We start from the raw sequence: 17,697 nt of genomic DNA, 5'->3' as shown, positions 1-17,697 counted from the left end.
TGCTGTTAAAGTAACCTTGATTAGTTACAGCAGTGCATCCTGTAGATTGTACATACTGCTGCACCACAGTACACCAGTGATGGGGGGAGATATCAAGTTCAGTGGTAGGAATGCTGATCAAGCAAACTACTCTATCCTGAATGCCATCGAGCCTCGAGTGTTGTGGCTGCACCCCTCCAATCAAGTGGTGCATTCCATAAGATATGCTATTTTGTAACGACAGAGCGGTTATGCCATGTAATGTACAATGTATCATGATACAGTTGGTATCTTGTAACAGTGCTCACAACAAAAACAATTCTCTCCCTTCCTCTAATTGTCTCTAAATCGTTCACATTTGTACTCTGTCTATTGCTTATTCTCTTCTACCCCTTCCCTCTCCCTTTCTATATAGCTGTCCCACATGTTTCAGATTATGTTGTGGCACTCTATCCATTTTTTTCATTGTTCCTATTTCACTTTCTGAAAGTGCCTCCTCTTTTTTTCTCCAATGTCTCTACACATTCCTTTACTATGTGCTGATTATTTATTCTTATCTTTTTAAAAGGTGTAGAGCATGTATTAAGGTGGAAGGCAACATATACTATGTTGGAAGTGAGGGTGGAAAAGATTTTGGAAAGGTGCTGCAACAAAAGTTTTTGGAAAGGTGTTTGGGAGTGAAATTAGGATCAGAATCAGCCAAGAGGGATAGATGAGCGGGTGCTTGCGTCCAGAAGGAAGCAAGGGTTTAAACTTTGCAGCATGGAAGGGAGCAAGTGAAGGAAGCCACATTATATCTGAGGGAGTGAGGGTCAGAATGTATGAGTTTTAAGGTCTAGGAACCCTTAGTGGGATTGTAGACTGGAAGTTGCTGAGACTGTGGCAGAACTTAAATGTAGCAACCAGCGAATGAGATTCTTAATGTAAAGGCTGCAGAGTTCACACAATCCTGTTAGCAGAACAGATGGCTAAAACAGTCAATGTGTATAGGTGCAGGGTGAGCTGTGAGACTTGGACGGTATGTGGTACGTGAGAAATATATGCGGAGGGGGTGAGAAGGGGACTCAGAAGGTCAGTGGTATGGGAGCAGAAGGTGCTGGAGTCTGTGACTAGTCAGAGAGGAGTTGAGGTCCTTGGATGTGCAAGTATTTGGGGTAGGTGTACTGAAGAGGAAACTGGGTTGCAGAAGTACTTGGGGAGGTATGAACGGGAAGCTCTGAAGAGGTAAATAGGATTTGGAGGCATGTGAAATGATCTAGATGCATGTGAAGGGTGGGGGGGGGGGTGGGGGGGGGGAAGGTGAGGCGGGCAAAGACAGAGTGGAAGTTTGTTACTGGGATCACTGTGGAGAGACATCGGGATGAGAAGCATTCGAGTGTGAGACTTGAAGTAGTCCAGAACATAGGACAGGACCAGCAAGATCAAAGAACAGAGAATGCAGATACCAGGAGCAAAATAGAGGTGTTTTGCTGGAACATGCAAAGTTGATGGCAAGAAATGTTGAGCAGCAGATAAGGAATGGCACAGAGAAGGCACTGCTGAAGAGGCCATGAAAATGTTTAACCAGGTAATAGGCACGCGCAATTAAAGTGAACCTATTGCATCTCTTGGGAAGTCTGGAAAAAGTAAGTAGGATGAGAAGCACTCCAACTGGACGGTTCAAAGAATAAAGAGGTGAGAGGGGTCTCGCTGTGTTCGGTTCCCCTACAGTGCTTGCTAACTGTAGATGTGATGCTGTGGGCTGTAAACAAACCTGGATAGCTCAGGGAAGGCCACTGAAGGTAGCACAGAAACCAGATCACAGATTGGGTGTGTTGAAGCAAAAATTATAAAGTCAACATGAAAGGGTTTGCCATGTTCAACATGGATTGTAGTCAGTCATGGGGGAATTAGAGTACAGGTATCAACTTTTTAAAAAAGTAACAAAATTCAAACCAGTAATTCAAGATCCAGCCAAGTATTCTGACACAGGAGTAGACCTTTGCAAGAAATGTCCAGTCAACTCAGTAAGAATGACTATTTAATTGTAAGTGCATTTTAATAAGATTCTTAGGTTATAAAAGTTACTTACATTTATAAATTTTCAGCTAGCTGAAAAATCAAGATGACAGCTCAAACAAAATTCATATATTTATCGAAATGGTCACTGAATATATTTAAGGTGGAGTTAGACAGATTTTTGAGCGATAAGGGAGTAAAGGGTTATGGGGAGCAGGCAGGGAAGTGGAGCTGAGCCCAAGATCAGATCAGCCATGACCTTATGAAATGGCGAAACGGGCTCGAGGGGCCGTATGGTCTACTCCTACTCCTATTTTTTCTGTTCTTATGTTTGTGCTACTTGCCAGTTTAGAACTGCCAACTTTTTGAAAAAAAGCAAGCGATTAACTTAAGAGATAAAGTGGTAATGCCAGGCAAGCCTTCATTGTTGTCCTTATAGGTGCAACACCCGAGGCCAGATATAGCACTTTTCAGATGCAAAACTCTCAAATAAATAAACAAGGCAATTAGAATACTGATCATGTCTAGCCAATTCAACAACAACAACTTGTATTTACATCGCACCTTTAGCATTGGAAAACGTCCCAAGGTGCTTGACAGACATGTTAAAGGACAAAAAATGAATTTGAATAAATTCAAAGTTAGAACAGGTACCATAAAGATCAACCATTTGCAATTACATCATGGAAATCAATTGTCATAGAGCTCCTCGATGGCAGGGTTGTTAAATCCACTCTTTTGCGGTATTGAGCATAAGAACATAAGAAACAGGAGCAGGAGTAGGCCATACGGCCCCTCGAGACCACTCCGCCATTCAATATGATAATGGCTGATCCGATCATGGACTCAGGTCCAATTCCATGCCCGCTCCCCATAATCACTTAATCCCTTATCAGTTAAGAAGCTGTCTATCTCTGTCTTCAACTTATTCAATGTCCCAGCTTCCTCAGCTCTCTGAGGCAGCGAATTCCACAGATTTACAACCCTCTGAAAGGAGAAATTCCTCCTCATCTCAGTTTTAATTGGGCGGCTTCTTATTCTAAGATTATGCCCCCTACTTCTAGTCTCCCCTATCAGTGGGAACATCCTCTCTGCATCCACCTCGTCAAGCCCCCTCATAATCTTATACGTTTCGATAAGATCACCTCTCATTCTTCTGAATTCCAATGAGTAGAGGCCCAACCTACTCAACCTTTCCTCATAAGTCAACCCCCTCATCTCCGGAATCAACCGAGTGAACCTTCTCCGAACTACCTCCAAAGCGTATATCCTTTTGTAAATATGAAAACCAAAACTGTACGCAGTGTTCCAGGTGTGGCCTCACCAATACTCTGTATAACTGTAGAAAGACTTCCCTGCCTTTATATTCCATCACCTTTGCAATAAAGGCCAAGATTCCATTGGCCTTCCTGATCACTTGCCGTACCTGCATACTATCCTTTTGTGTTTCACGCACAAGTACCCCCAGGTCCCACTGTACTGCAGCACTTTGCAATCTTTCTCCATTTAAATAATAACTTGCTCTTTGATTTTTTCTGCCAAAGTGCATGACCTCACACTTTCCAACATTATACTCCATCTGCCAAATTTTTGGCCACTCACTTAGCCTGTCTATGTCCTTTTGCAGATTTTTTGTGTCCTCCTCATGCATTGCTTTTCCTCCCATCTTTGTATCAGCAGCAAACTTGGCTACATTGCACTCCGTCCCTTCTTCCAAGTCGTTAATATAGATTGTAAACAGTTGGGGTCCCAGCACTGATCCCTGCGGCACCCCACTAGTTACTGATTGCCAACCTGAGAATGAACTATTTATCCTGACTCTCTGTTTTCTGTTAGTTAGCCAATCCTCTATCCATGCTAATATATTACCCCCAACTCTGTGAACTTTTATCTTGTGCAGTAACCTTTTATGTGGCACCTTGTCAAATGCCTTTTGGAAGTCCAATACATCACATCCACTGGTTCCCCTTTATCTACCCTGCTCATTACATACTCAAAGAATTCCAGCAAATTTGTCAAACATGACTCCCCTTCATAAATCCATGCTGACTCTGTCTGGCCAAATTATGCTTTTCCAAATGTCCTGCTACTGCTTCTTTAATAATGGACTCCAACATTTTCCCAATCACAGATGTTAGGCTAACTGGTCTATAGTTTCCTGCTTTTTGTCTACTTCCTTTTTTAAATAGGTGCGTTACATTTGCAGTTTTCCAATCTGCTAGGACCTCCCCATATGAGGAGAGACTGGATCAACTGGATCAACTGGGCCTTTATTCACTGGAGTTTAGAAGGATGAGAGGGGATTTCATAGAAATGTATAAGATTCTGACAGGACTGGACAGGTTAGATGTGGGAAGAATATTCCCGATGTTGGGGAAGTCCAGAACCAGGGGACATAGTCTTAGGATAAGGGGTAGGCCATTTAGGACTCAGATGAGGAGAAACTTCTTCACTCAGAAAGTTGTTAACCTGTGGAATTCCTGCCGCAGAGAGTTGTTGATGCCAGTTCATTGGATATATTCAAGAGGGAGTTAGATATGGCCCTTACGGCTAAAGAGATCAAGGGGTATGGAGAGAAAGCAGGAAAGGGGCACTGAGGGAATGATCAGCCATGATCTTATTGAATGCCGGTGCAAGCTCGAAGGGCCGAATGGCCTACTCCTGCACCTATTTTCGATGTTTCTATGTTTCTAAGGGAATAATGGAGGCATGTGAAAAAGGAACGGCAGTAGTCATGGGGGATTTTAACCTACATATCGATTGGTCAACTCAAATCGCACGGGGTAGCCTGGAGGAGGAATTCATAGAATGCATACAGGATTGTTTCTTAGAACAGTATGTTACTGAACCTACATGGAGCAAGCTATCTTAGATCTGGTCCTGTGTAATGAGACAGGAAAAATAAACGATCTCCTAGTAAAAGATCCTCTCGGAATGAGTGATCACAGTATGGTTGAATTTGTAATACAGATTGAGGGTGAGGAAGTTGTGTCAGAAACGAGCGTACTATGCTTAAACAAAGGGGACTACAGTGGGATGAGGGCAGAGTTGGCTAAAGTAGACTGGAAACACAGACTAAACGGTGGCACAATTGAGGAACAGTGGAGGACTTTTAAGGAGCTCTTTCATAATGCGCAACAAAAATATATTCCAGTGAAAAAGAAGGGTGGTAAGAGATGGGATAAACAGCCGTGGATAGCCAAGGAAATAAAGGAGAGTATCAAATCAAAGACCAATGCGTATAAGGTGGCCAAGGTTAGTGGGAAACTAGAAGATTGGGAAAATTTTAAACAACAGCAAAGAATGACTAAAAAAGCAATAAAGAAAGGAAAGATAGATTATGAAGGTAAACTTGCGCAAAACATAAAACCAGATAGTAAAAGCTTTTACAGATATATAAAACGGAAAAGTGTGACTAAAGTAAATGTTGGTCCCTTAGAAGATGAGAAGGGAGATTTAATAATGGGAAATGTGGAAATGGTTGAGACCTTAAACAATTATTTTGCTTCGGTCTTCACAGTGGAAGACACAAAAACCATGCCAAAAATTGCTGGTCACAGGAATGTGGGAAGGGAGGACCTTGAGATCATCACTATCACTAGGGAGGTAGTGCTGGACAGGCTAATGGGACTCAAGGTAGACAAGTCCCCTGGTCCTGATGAAATGCATCCCAGGGTATTAAAAGAGATGGTGGTAGTTATAACAGATGCATTCGTTATAATCTACCAAAATTCTCTGGACTCTGGGAAGGTACCAGCGGATTGGAAAGCAGCTAATGTAACGCCTCTGTTTAAAAAAGGTAGCAGACAAAAGGCAGGTAACTATAGGCCGGTTAGTTTAACATCTGTAATGGGGAAAATGCTTGAAACTATCATTAAGGAAGAAATAGCGGGACATCTAGATAGGAATAGCGCAATCAAGCAGACGCAACATGGATTCATGAAGGGGAAATCATGTTTAACTAATTTACTGGAATTCTTTGAGGATATAATGAGCATGGTGGATAGAGGTTACCGATGGATGTGGTGTATTTAGATTTCCAAAAGGCATTCGATAAGGTGCCACACAAAAGGTTACTACAGAAGATAGAGGTACGCGGAGTCAGAGGAAATGTATTAACATGGATAGAGAATTGGCTGGCGAACAGAAAGCAGAGAGTCGGGATAAATGGGTCCTTTTCGGGTTGGAAATCGGTGGTTAGTGGGTGTGCCACAGGGATCAGTGCTGGGACCACAACTGTTTACAATATACATAGATGACCTGGAAGAGGGGACAGAGTGTGGTGTAACAATATTTGCAGATGACACAAAGATTAGTGGGAAAGCGGGTTGTGTAGAGGACACAGAGAGGCTGCAAAGAGATTTGGATAGGTTAAGCAAATGGGCTAAGGTTTGGCAGATGGAATACAATGTCGGAAAGTGTGAGGTCATCCACCTTGGGGGGAAAAAAAAACAGTAAAAGGGAATATTATTTGAATGGGGAGAAATTGCAACATTCTGAGGTGCAGAGGGACCTGGGGGCTTTGTGCATGAATCCCAAAAGGTTAGTTTGCAGGTGCAGCAGGTAATCAGGAAGGCGAATGGAATGTTGGCCTTCATTGCGAAAGGGATGGAGTACAAAAGCAGGGAGGTCCTGCTGCAACTGTATAGGGTATTGGTAAGGCCGCACCTGGAGCACTGCGTGCAGTTTTGGTCACCTTACTTAAGGAAGGATATACTGGCTTTGGAGGGGGTACAGAGACGATTCACTAGGCTGATTCCGGAGATGAGGGGGTTACCTTATGATGATAGATTGAGTAGACTGGGTCTTTACTCGTTGGAGTTCAGAAGGATGAGGGGTGATCTTATAGAAACATTTAAAATAATGAAAGGCATTGACAAGATAGAGGCGGAGAGGTTGTTTCCACTGGTCGGGGAGACTAGAACTAGGGGGCACAGCCCCAAAATACGGGGGAGCCAATTTAAAACCGAGTTGAGAAGGAATTTCTTCTCCCAGAGGGTTGTGAATCTGTGGAATTCTCTGCCCAAGGAAGCAGTTGAGGCTAGCTCATTGAATGTATTCAAATCAGAGATAGATAGATTTTTAACCAATAAGAGAATTAAGGGTTACGGGGAGCGGGCGGGTAAGTGGAGCTGAGTTCACGGCCAGATCAGCCATGATCTTATTGAATGGCAGAGCAGGCTCGAGAGGCTAGATGGCCTACTCCTGTTCCTAATTCTTATAAAACATATAATCTTAAACGTAGAATGCAGAAATCTTATCCTTTCCTGAAATTTGTTAAGATCATCACACAGTAATGAGAGTCATCTTGTTTTTGTAGAAGATCTAGGATGGTATGTTGCCTCTATGGTACAAGGGTCAAGGATGTCTCGGAGTGGCTGCAGGGCATTCTGGAGGGGGAGGGTGAGCAGCCAGTTGTCGTGGTGCATATAGGTACCGATATAGGTAAAAAACGGGATGAGGTCCTCCAAGCTGAATTTAAGGAGCTCGGAGTTAAATTAAAAGGTAGGACCTCAAAGGTAGTAATCTCAGGATTGCTACCAGTGCCACGTGCTAGTCAGAGTAGAAATATCAGGATAGTTAAGATGAATACGTGGCTAGAGGTATGGTGCAAGAGGGAGGGATTCAAATTCCTGGGACATTGGAACCCATTCTGGGGGGAGGTGGGACCAGTGCAAACTGGACCAGTACAGCACCTGGGCAGGACTGGAACCGATGTCCAAGGGGGAGTGTTTGCTAGTGCTGTTGGGGAGGGTTTAAACTAATATGGCAGGGGGATGGGAATCTATGCAGGGAGACAGAGGGAAATAAAATGGGGGCAGAAGCAAAAGGTAGAAAGGAGATAAGGAAAAGTGGAGGGCAGCAAAATCAAAGGCATAAATCAAAAAGGGCCACATTGAAACATAATTCGAAAAGGACCAAGAGTGTTAAAAAAACAAGCCTAAAGGCTCTGTGTCTCAATGTGAGGAGCATTCGCAATAAGGTGAATGAATTAACTGCGCAGAAAGCTGTTAACGGATATAATGTAATTGGGATTACGGAGACATGGCTCCAGGGTGACCAAGGCTGGGAACTCAACATCCAGGATTATTCAATATTCAGGAAGGATAGAAAGAAAGGAAAAGGAGGAGGGATAACATTGCTGGTTAAAGAGGAGATTTTAACACAACAGTAAGGAAGGACATTAACTTGGATGATGTGGAATCTGTATGGGTAGAGCTGCGGAACAACAAAGGGCAGAAAACGCTCGTGGTAGTTGTGTACAGACCACCAAACAGTAGTAGTGAGGTTGGAGATGACATCAAACAGGAAATTAGGGATGTGTGCAATAAAGGTACAGCAGTTATCATGGGTGACTTTAATCTACATATAGATTCTGCTAACCAAATTGGTAGCAATACGGTGGAGGAGGATTTCCTGGAGTGTGTAAGGGATGGTTTTCTGGACCAATATGTCGAGGAACCAGCTAGAAAGCTGGCCATCCTAAACTGGGTGTTGTGTAATGAGAGAGGATTAATTAGCAATCTTGTTGTGCGAGGCCCCTTGGGGAAGAGTGACCGTAATATGGTAGAATTCTTGATTAAGATGGAGAGCGACACAGTTAATTCAGAGACTAGGGTCCTGAACTTAAAGAAAGGTAACTTCGATAGTATGAGACTTGAATTGGCTAGGATAGACTGGTGAATGATACTTAAAGGATTGATGGTGGATAGGCAATGGCAGACATTTAAAGATCGCATGGATGAACTTCAACAATTGTACTTCCCTCTCTGGCGTAAAAATAAAACGGAGAAGGTGGCTCAATCGTGGCTAACAAGGGAAATTAGGGATAGTGTTAAATCCAAGGAAGAGGCATGTAAATTGGCCAGAAAAAGCAGCAAACCTGAGGACTGGGAGAAATTTAGAATTCAGCAGAGGAGGACAAAGAGTTTAATTAGGTGGGGGAAAATAGAATACGAGAGGAAGCTTGCAGGGAACATAAAAATTGACTACAAAAGCTTCGATAGATATGTGAAGAGAAAAAGGTTAGTGAAGACAAATGTAGGTCCCTTGCAGTCAGAATCAGGTGAATTTATAATGGGGAACAAAGAAATGGCAGACTAATTGAACAAATACTTTAGTTCTGTCTTCACGAAGGAAGACACAAATAACCTTCTGGAAATACTAGGGGACCGAGAGTCTAGTGAGAAGAAGGAGGAACTGAAGGAAATCCTTATTAGTCAGGAAATTGTGTAAGGGAAATTGATGGGATTGAAGGCCGATAAATCCTCAGGTCCTGATAGTCTGCATCCCAGAGTACTTAAGGAAGTGGCCCTAGAAATAGTGGATGCATCGGTAGTCATTTTCCAACATTCTATAGATTCTGGATCAGTTTCTATGGATTGGAGGGTAGCTAATGTAACCCCACTTTTTAAAAAAAGAGGGAGAGAGAAAACAGGGAATTATAGACCAGTCTTCCTGCACCTAACCTGTCTAGTCCCGGCAGAATTTAATACGTTTCGATGAGATCCCCTCTCATTCTTCTAAACTCCAGTGAATACAGGTCCATTCGACCCAGTCTCTCCTCAAATGTCAGTGCTGCCATCCCGGGAATTAGTCTGGTGAACCTTCGCTGCACTGGAATTCATTGGAATTTAGAAGAATGAGAAGGGATCTCATAGAAACATATAAAATTCTGATGGGATTGGACAGGTTAGATGCAGGAAGAATGTTCCCAATGTTGGGGAAGTCCAGAACCAGAGGTCACAGTCTAAGGATAAGGGGTAAGCCATTTAGGACCGAGATGAGGAGAAACTTATTCACTCAGAGAATTGTGAACCTGTGGAATTCTCTACCACAGAAAGTTGTTGAGGCCAATTTGTTAGATATATTCAAAAGGGAGTTTGATGTGACTAAAGGGATCAAGGAGTACGGAGAGAAAGCAGGAATGGGGTACTGAAGTTGCATGATCAGTCATGATCATATTGAATCGAAGGCTCGAAGGGCTGAATGGCCTACTCCTGCACCCATTTTCTATCTTGCAACATAAGTTGTTGTTGAGGAGGCAGTCAGATATTTGCTTTCAGAAACAAGCACAACTGAGACCGATCGAGGCATGGATACTAGCATGGATCCTGGAGCCAAAGTTCCCGTCAGAGGATTGGATTTAAGACCATGCTGATCTGGCACTGAAGCATTTCATGAAAGAGAAGTCTGGTGTCATTCCTCCGCTGAGATGGCCGCCAACTGCCAAGGAATTAACTCTGGATGCGGCAAAGAATTTGTACCATATGATCTATTTAATTTCATGGCATGGACAACGGCAATCACAAGTGAGCTTCCAGTAGACAACTCACAGATAGCAGTAGATGACATCAACAGCCGCAAGATTATTTCTGTTTGCCAAGACATCATGAATTTAGGATTGAAAGGGAGGAGGCTCATGCCAAAACACTCATTTGGCCAGGTCTGTCAGACATATCACTGGCTCAGCACAGTTGATCGGCCTTCTGAATGGCCTTCGGCACTGCTCTTCAAATTCTCAAGTACTCAAATTCTCAAGTACTAGAACATGACACAGCACTGGCTGAGCTTCAAATTCAACAAAGTGAGCAATATATCCCACCCAATATCAAGCCCAACGTACACACAACACTGATCTGGGACAACAACAATTTCGGAGAGGAGACATCGTCAGGAAAATGCACAACTCAGAATACAAATGGCAAACTAATTCAAAGGGATGAGTCAACTGCAACAAAACAACCAGAACTACCTGCCTTGAAGAAAACGGAAAAAAAGATCCCTACAACCACCCCCCACGAATATTGACTTGTATAGCGGAGGTCAAAGGAAAGGCCCACAGCTGTTTAGAACTTGAAAATCACATGCATATCCAAGAAGATGCATGCAGCTTGGATCGTGCGTACTTTCTCAGCAAGTTGCCAGACATGAATGATTATATCTTGCCAGGATGGATTGGTTTCAATACCCTGCTCCAGAAAACTTCAATCCCACGCAAGTCAAACATTGGCTACCTTCCAGTCATCGATGCCAGCCCTACTGAGCTCTTAGTACAGTGTAAACGATCTTGCAGCGAAGTGTTGATGTTGCAGACAAGCTCGGACTGGATAAGATTAAGTGCTCTGTATGGAATGGGGAAGTTGAAATCAGCTAAAGTCCTGATCGCCAGCAAAGAGCGATGTTCAACATTTGAGAAGTTAGGGACCTCGCTTGCTGTTTCACAATCCATTTATGAAGAACTAGAGTCATACACTTGTGAACTCTACGGGCAGAGTGGATGCAGAGATGTGAAACAGGCCAGATGTCAAATGTTCAAGACCAGAAGTGCTTGCCATCAAATAAAGATTCACTGTGCAAGCATATACACAGCATGCCAATTACCAGTCTGCAATTCACAAGCGATGTTTTAAGAACATGCCGGAAATCCATCTCCACAAGACCATGAGTGGAAACTTGATGATGATGTACTTGTCACAGACTGTATGACAATTCCTCTCGCACCAGCAAGTGAAATGGAGCTTGCACATTGTTCATGCAAAAAGACCCAGTGTGCACAAGGAAGGTGCTCTTGTCTTCTCAACAATCTACCTTGCACTGACATCTGCTCATGTGTAGGTTGAGAGAATGTTGCGTCTTTGCCTGAGACTTCTAGGCTGAGGAAACAAATACCCTTGATTCTGATGATGATTTAGAGATATGCATTCCTTTTCAGCCTCTAACTTTTTTTCAGATCTATTTTGCTTTTTTCAGTATTTCTATCTTTAAAAGAGAAAAATACTATTACTTTTATTATTATAATTATTATTTCATTTATATGGTTGACAAATGATTGCGGGTGCTCGTCTTAAATGTCAGTAAGTGTGTATGAAATAAATGGTTGCTGTGGTAGATTTCTTTCTTAGCAACAGATATGAAAACAAAACTTAGATTGATGTATATCTGCACCATATGATGCTTCCAGACCTCTGATGTCCTCAGTGGTACATCTTTTTACCAATTCTTACATTATCCATGCTTAAACTTTAGCAGTAGCACTGATATGTCACTGTTGCTAGGGAAAAGAAAGTCTATAGCAACCATTTTTATGTTTTTCTTTGTTTTTGGCCATTTCTCAGTAACACTCAATTTTCAGACTTGGGAACATTTGGTTCAGATACATACGTTTAACATGGTTCTCGGTACTTCCCACATGGAGACGATGGGCTCAAGTTTCGGACTCCTGCTAGAACGGCGCACATCGGAGAGGCCCGCCTAATTTGTAGAACAAAAATTGCATCGAATACTTACCTCGCGATTCTCCGATATCTGTAGGCCCATTTCTAGCTCGGCGCTGCACAGCAGGAGCTACTGGGGGCGGAGCTACAGCCCTGCGCCAAAAACAATGCCCCCCGTTCATCTTTCCCCCACACCCTCCCCCCGTTCATCTTTCCCCCACACCCTCCTCCCGTTCATCTTTCCCCCCCGTTCATCTTCCCCCACACCCTCCCCCCGTTCATCTTCCCCCACACCCTCCCCCCCGTTCATCTTCCCCCACACCCTCCCCCACCGTTCATCTTCCCCCACACCCTCCCCCCCCGTTCATCTTTCCCCCACACCCTCCCCCTGTTCATCTTCGCCCCCTCATCCCCCCCACACCCTCCCCCCATTCATCTTCCCCCCCCCCCCCCCCCGCCAAAACCCTCCCCCCGTTCAAAGTCGTTCTGCTGACAGGCAGACGTGGAACTGGACATGGTGGGAATGTGCATGGAGAGCATCCAGCTCACCCATCAGCTCCTTGATGTCTTGGGTAGGATTCCCGCAACCATCAAGAGTCTCACTGCGACCATTATGGAGGTAGGGTCGCAGATTGTCGGTGCGAGCCGTGAAATCTGCGAGGGCATGAGTGTCCACATGAGGCTGGTGGCTTCTGGCAGTGACACTGGAGTCCCAGAGAGTGTGGCGCAAAGCCTTGCGGAATATGGTGCATCACAGGCACAAGCTCTGCTTCAGCTTGGGCAGGTGATGCAGTTCATAAACGCTCCCGCCATACTTTCTGCGTTCCCCAGTGTCACACCCAAACCCAAACAAATGTGACTGTTGACTCCGATGAAGAGGCTCGCCAGTCAGAAGCCGGGCCTTCCATGCCACGAGCTGGTCCAGTGTGTCTCCAGGAGGCGTCTCCATTGTCTTTCCCCCCAACACAGCAGTACCCTGACAATGTTGCTGCATGCCATCTTGGTACCACTTGGGTTAGGAACAGTAGACAAGGGAGGTGGATAAGAATACGGCGGGGGGGGAGGGGAAAGCCAGTGGTAAAAGATAGTAGGGTAGGGGTTACAGCATTTATGTTGATGCTGCTGGATGCATCCTATGTTTCATTATTATATTCTGATTTATGTTGTTGGCGTTGTTGTTGAATTGTCATACTGCTGGATACAGCTAATTTATGTTATTTTATTAAAGTTTACCCTAACCATTCCTGTGTAGTGTCTCATTTACAGAATAAGAAGGGGAATAGTCAACATGGTGGGATAGAGTAGCCAGGCAACGGTCAAACATGCCGTTCATTCTTCAAGCAAAGCGTTCAATTGTGAGCTGCCGACGTAAGTCTTTTGCAGCAGCAAAATTTCCACAATGCCTACCCTGATTGTGGTGGTGGCATGGGTTCCTCGCCAGGCTCCTCTTCCTCCTCCTCCCCAGGCTCCTCTTCCTCCTCCTCCCCGCGCTCTCCTGAGGTGGTCCTGTAATCTCCATTGGCAATTCCTGTCCCCTCATGATGGCTGAGTTGTGTAGCATGCAGCGCACCACAATGAACTCAGAGACCTGCTGAGGCGAGTATTGTAGGCAGCCTCCAGAGTGGTCCAGGCATCGGAAGTGCTGCTTGAGCAGTCCAATTGTCTCTGCGACAACGTTGCGTGTGGCTGCATGGCTGCATGGCTCTCATTATTACGATGCTCAGCTTCTATGAGAGTGCCGAGCCTGATGGCGAGGCCCGTAACCTTTGTCCCTGAGCATCCAGCTCTAGCCTTGTGGTTGACGCGGGAACCTGCGTGAGACAGTGCTCTCACGCAAGATGAAAACATCATGGATGCTCCCTGGATATTGGCCATTGACTATCATGATGCAATGAGTATGGTCGCAGACGATCTGTACGTTCAGAGTGGAATCCCTTTCAGTTTTGGTAAACCTCTGGATTCTCTAAAGGTGTTCGCAGGGCGATGTGTATACACAGTCAAGGGCACCCTGAACCTTAGGGAAGCCAGCAAATTGTCCAAAACCTACAGCCCTCTCACTTTGGGTCTCCTTGGTCATTGGGAAGTTTATGTATTCCATCCTGCATGCATTCAGTGTAGTAATCACCTGGTGAATGTAGCAATGTGTAGCTTGCTGCGAGATGGAGCATATGTTCACCCTGCTGATGCTTGAAAGGAGCCGGAGGCAAAGAAGTCAAGTGCCAGAGCCACCTTCACCTCGACAGGCAGTGCAGTCCTGTTGCCGCTAGTAGGCTGTAGCTCTGCCTATATGAGCTGGCATATCTCTGTGGCCACCTCTTTTCAGACGCGCAGCCTTCTAACGCTTCAGAGAGCTGCAGGTATGAGCAAGTTTCCCTGTAAACTCATTGGGGGGGTATGGCCTCCTCCCCATACGTATGCGATCTCTTTGATTACGTTGAAAATGATCATCAATAAGCTTTCTTCCAGCTCGACGCAATATGAATATAGCAGCCAGGATTACTGGCTCCTGACATATCATGGCCCCCATCTTTTAAAATGTCCTTAAATGTCCTCACATAAACGTCACAATCAAAAGTATGCAGTAATGCAGCATTCTTCTCCCAATGCTTTTAATCACTGACAACTGTGACTTTCTCCTCCATTTTCAAGATGGCGCCGTTAGCGCCGGTGCACCCTGGGTCCGACTGTTTTTTCTTGGTGGGTTCCTGGGTGGACACTAAATCGGGTGATATGCTCGGAAGTTCCGCCCGGGGTGCTAGCGCAGCGATGCACAATGATTTACGTCATCCAAACAGTCAAAACAGTGGGCGGGCACTAAGTTTTAGCACCACCGAAAAACCATTGGCAAAATTCCGCCCAGGTGCAAAATCTTGTGCGCCTCGTTTCTCGACCAAAACATTCCTTTTTGCGCCCCGCGGAGGTGCTAAATGGGGCGCAAATGAGCCGAAAATCCAGCCCAAAAGTAGAATTCTTCGTCCCTTGTTGGAATGGACCTTTCTGCCCCCAATCAATAATAAATAGCAATACAACTGACGTCTCCCAATGTCAAACCTTCCCTTATATTGGATCGTTCCTAATGTGGATTATTTTATGGATCTGAAGACCTTAGTGATCACTTCCATATTCCACCCAGCAGATTCTGAATGATTTGGAATATAATCAAATTTCCTTTCAATGAGGCAGTTTGTCCTCCAGATTATTGAACTGATACCTCCACACCCAGCATTTCATTTTTTTTTTTACATATCCAAATGAGTTTTATTTTAATACACCAAGGCTTAATTCTAGTTTTGATTTTTTTTTCTAGCTTCTCCCAATTTAAATAAATGGGCAGAAGGGAGTTAAAATCTCTCCGTTTGGATCAGGTCAAAATGAGCAGATAGCGCAGTAGCTCGAAGTTGACACCACAATCCTTGGACATCAGGAAAAGGTGTTTTATAACCTTCTGATGGGAAGAGAATTTAAAAAAAATTCCTCCCTTCCAGGATCTGATATGAATTTCAGGAGGTTGGGGGCATGGGGCAAATATAAATTACCATTCCAAAATAAATCATTTTGGGGTTCAAATAATGCATTACAATCCACTGCAATGCTGGAAAATGTACCAAAAATTTCCTGAGTGAAGTTCCTGCGAGAAAATAAATTTTGCAGCATCAGATCTCACTTTCCTTTCAAAATGTCTAAATTCATCACTGCATTGCACTTAGGTGCTTTAGATTTTCCCGTATAATACTTATGGAATACTGGGTAAATTTGCATTTTAAGTCAAAACAAGTTCATGCCCAACTATACTCCCGTTGCAACTACATACTGTAGTACATTTTACGTGAGGACACTGGTTCTCAGTTTTCACAGCAGAAGCAAACTGAATTGTGGAATGTGATCCCAAAACACTGATAAAAATCAGGCGCATTTTATATGGGTTTTTTAGGCTATGTCAGCTTTTTGGAACTCATTTGTTCGTTTGAGTTTTATAGGTTGGCATGTAGGTGACTAATATTTTCAGATGTGCATTTGAAGTCAATCTGTTTAGTGCATAATAGTATGGCCATCTGAGCGAAAACTAGCTTAAGGTTCATTCATCAGATGCATCAACCAAATACACCTACAGAAATAGAACACAGTTTGACGTAATCTATATGGATTTTAGCAAGGCTTTTGAATGGTCACGAAAGTAAAAGTCCACGTGATCCCAAGGCAAAGTGGCAAGTTGGATCCAAAATTGGCTCAGAGGAAGGAGGCAAAGGGTAATGGTCGATGGCAGTTTTTATGACTAGGCGGCCAGTGGGGTTCCACAAGGCTCAGTACTAGGTCCCTTACTTTTTGTGGTACATATCAATGAATTGGACTTAAATGTAGGGGGTATGATTTAAAAGTTTGCAGATGATACAAAAATTGACTGTGTGGTTGATAATGAAGAAGAAAGCTGTAGACTGCAGGAAGATATCAATGGACTGGTCAGATGGGCAGAACTGTGACAAATGGGATTCAATCCGGAGGAGTGTGAGGTAATGCATTTGGGGAGGGTTAACAAGGCAAGGGAATACACAATAAATGGTATGACACGAAGAAGTGCACAAAGGGACCTTGAAGTACATGTCCACAGATCCCTGAAAAGAGCAGGGCAGGTAAATAAGGTGGTTAAGAAGGGATATGGGATACAACTTTATTAGCCGAGGCACAGAATATAAGAGCAGGGAGGTTGTGCTTGAACTATATAAAACACTAGTTAAGCCACAGCTAGAGTACTGCATGCAGTTCCGGTCACCACATTACAGGAAAGATGTAATTGCACGAGAGAGGGTACAGAGTAGATTTATGAGAATGTTGCCTGGAGTGGAGAATTTTAGCTACGAGGAAAGATTGGATAGGCTGCATTTTTTTTCTTTGGAACAGAGGAGGCTGAGGGTAGACCTAATTGAGGTGCATAAAATTATGAGGGGCCGAGATAGAGTGGGTAGGAAGGACCTATTCCTTTTAGCAGAGGGGTCAATAACCAGGGGTCATAGATTTAAAGTAAGTGGTAGGAGGTTTAGAAGGCAACGGTTACACAGCCAAATAGGGAATGGGTGACCAACAGGAAGAGCAGTGGAAGGAAGGGAGTGCAGGGGTCCCCTGCGATCATCCCCCTGCAAAACAGATACACCGCTTTGGGTACTGTTGAGGGAGATGACTCATCAAGGGAGGGCAGCAGCAGCCAAGTCCATGGCACCGTGGGTGGCTCTGCTGCACAGGAGGGTAGGAAAAAGGGTGGGAGAGCTATAGTGATAGGGAATTCTATTGTAAGGGGAATAGATAGACGTTTCTGCAGCGGCATCCGAAACTCCAGAATGGTATGTTGCCTCCATGGTGCAAGGGTCAAGGATGTCTCGGAGCGGGTGCAGGACATTTTGAAGGGGGAGGATAAACAGCCAGTTTTCATGGTACATATAGGTACCAACGATATAGATAAAAAACGGGATGAGGTCCTGCAAGACGAATTTAGGGAGCTAGGAGCTAAATT

General features: G+C 44.2%; 1 protein-coding gene across 4 annotated transcripts in view; it reads right to left on the bottom strand.

Moving 5' to 3' along the window:
* LOC139276100 (NEDD4-like E3 ubiquitin-protein ligase WWP1) overlaps positions 1-17,697 on the bottom strand; it is a 298,242-nt gene that overhangs the window by 165,194 nt on the left and 115,351 nt on the right. The gene's annotated exons all lie outside the window — the stretch shown is intronic.

This window comes from Pristiophorus japonicus, chromosome 1, assembly GCF_044704955.1.
Source record: "Pristiophorus japonicus isolate sPriJap1 chromosome 1, sPriJap1.hap1, whole genome shotgun sequence".
In the NCBI taxonomy this organism is placed as follows: Eukaryota; Metazoa; Chordata; class Chondrichthyes; family Pristiophoridae; genus Pristiophorus; species Pristiophorus japonicus.
The sequence above is the reverse complement of the archived record's forward strand: the minus strand, read 5'-3'. Positions and strand labels throughout refer to the sequence as shown.